This window comes from Piliocolobus tephrosceles, chromosome 12, assembly GCF_002776525.5.
Source record: "Piliocolobus tephrosceles isolate RC106 chromosome 12, ASM277652v3, whole genome shotgun sequence".
In the NCBI taxonomy this organism is placed as follows: domain Eukaryota; kingdom Metazoa; phylum Chordata; class Mammalia; order Primates; family Cercopithecidae; genus Piliocolobus; species Piliocolobus tephrosceles.
In genome coordinates, this window is record NC_045445.1 from 77,858,093 (window position 1) to 77,860,082 (window position 1,990).

A 1,990-nucleotide genomic window follows, 5' to 3' on the forward strand; every position below is an offset into this window, starting at 1 on the left:
TTTTTTTTTTTTTTTTTTTTTTGAGACGGAGTCTCACTCTGTGGCCCAGGCTGGAGTGCAGTGGCCAGATCTCAGCTCACTGCAAGCTCCGCCTCCCGAGTTTACGCCATTCTCCTGCCTCAGCCTCCCTAGTAGCTGGGACTACAGGCGCCCGCCACCTCACCCGGCTAGTTTTTTGTATTTTTTAGTAGAGACGGGGTTTCACCGTGTTAGCCAGGATGGTCTCGATCTCCTGACCTCGTGATCCGCCCGTCTCGGCCTCCCAAAGTGCTGGGATTACAGGCTTGAGCCACCGCGCCCGGCCTTTATTGTATAAATTTAAGGTGTTTCAATATACATATACATCATGAAATGATTACTACAGTCATATTAACATATCCATTTTATTTTTACAACAGAATTATCTGCCTGAAAATATCAATTATGCCAAAGTTAGGAACTCCTGTGTTAAATGCTCTAATGGTTAAAGTAGATGACCAGCAAGATTACACCTGTACTTTCAGCAAAAAATGAAAACTGTAAGAATAAATAAATAAAATGCTGTCCTGCACCTTGTAGGATGTTTAGCCTCATCCTTGGCCCCCACCCACTAGATGCTAGTAACACATCTCCCGTTAAGGCAATGATAAATGTGTCTAGATGTTGCCAAATATTTTCTGTGGGCAAAATTACCTGCTTTTGAGAACCAGTGATTATACATGTTAATTGCAGTTGTTTAAAATGCTTTAATGATAGTTTCAACAGCCATGTGATATGAGTCTGCTTTAGAAAGATTCTTTGTCTCTTCAGATTTTGTTTATTTCATGTTTTTTGGCATGCAACATAATTTTGTTGTTGTTGAAAGGTCACCATTTATAAGGTAGTACATATAATTTCATTTTAAAAATATACTTCAAGATTAGCATGATTTTCCTTCTGCTATGCCTTTAATGTGGGGGTTTTTGTTGATCTAATCAGGAGTTGGACTAGGATTGAAATTTGCCTAGTTGCTATGGTTTCTATGGTTACCAGAGTTGGAATTTGTTGCTATGGTTATCAGAGTTCCAGTTTGTTGTTGTCATGGGCATGAGAGATTTCAAAATCCTCTAGTGATACCTTGTTTTTGTTTCTCTACTTGGCTTTGGATTTTTCTTTTGTTTTGCTTCCCATAGAGAGCAGTCTCTTGCCATTTCTCCAGCTGTATTCCACTATAATATTTATTCAAGGTTTGTCAGCCTGATTAGGTAGAGGAAGAAAAGTGGTCATTCTCTGATGCTCTTTTAAAACCTCAATCTTAAGCAAGTATTTTGAACTTTGGTTTTAAGGTATGTTCTTCACAAGTATTACTATCCCTCCTCCAAATGGAGAAGCTTCCAGGGAGATGAGTATGGGTGCAGTTTTGGAGATGATCTCCATTCTTATTTTCATTGTTTATTTTATTTATTTATCTTTTTTGAGATGGAGTTACGCTCTTGTTGCCCAGGCTGGAGTGCAATGGCACAATCTCAGCTCACTGCAACCTCTGCCTCCCGGGTTCAAGCAATTCCCCTGTCTCAGCCTCCTGAATAGCTGGGATTGCAGGCATGTGCCACCAAGTCCAGCTAATTTTGTATTTTCAGTAGAGATGGGGTTTCTCCATGTTGGTCAGGCTGGTCTCGAACTCCCGACCTCAGATGATGCATCCGCCTTGGCCTCCCAAAGTGCTGGGATTACAGGCATGAGCCACCATACACGGCCCAATGATCTCCATTCCTCTTACACAGGTGCAATGAAATTTTCCCAGTGTACTTCTGTGCAGATAAGGTATTTTCTTTAGTACAGATAGTAAAGATATATTAGTCTGGGTGGATTTTTGCAGTGGCTATTGTTCTTTTCCTCCAGCAAGAAATGAAAGAGTTTTCTTAGCATCTTCCTTAGTCTTCTGAATGGGATTCCTGGAGAAGAGGCCTAAAAAGTGATGGAAAACCACTTATGCCTGAAAACAGGCTTTATTTTCTCATGCTAGCCCACA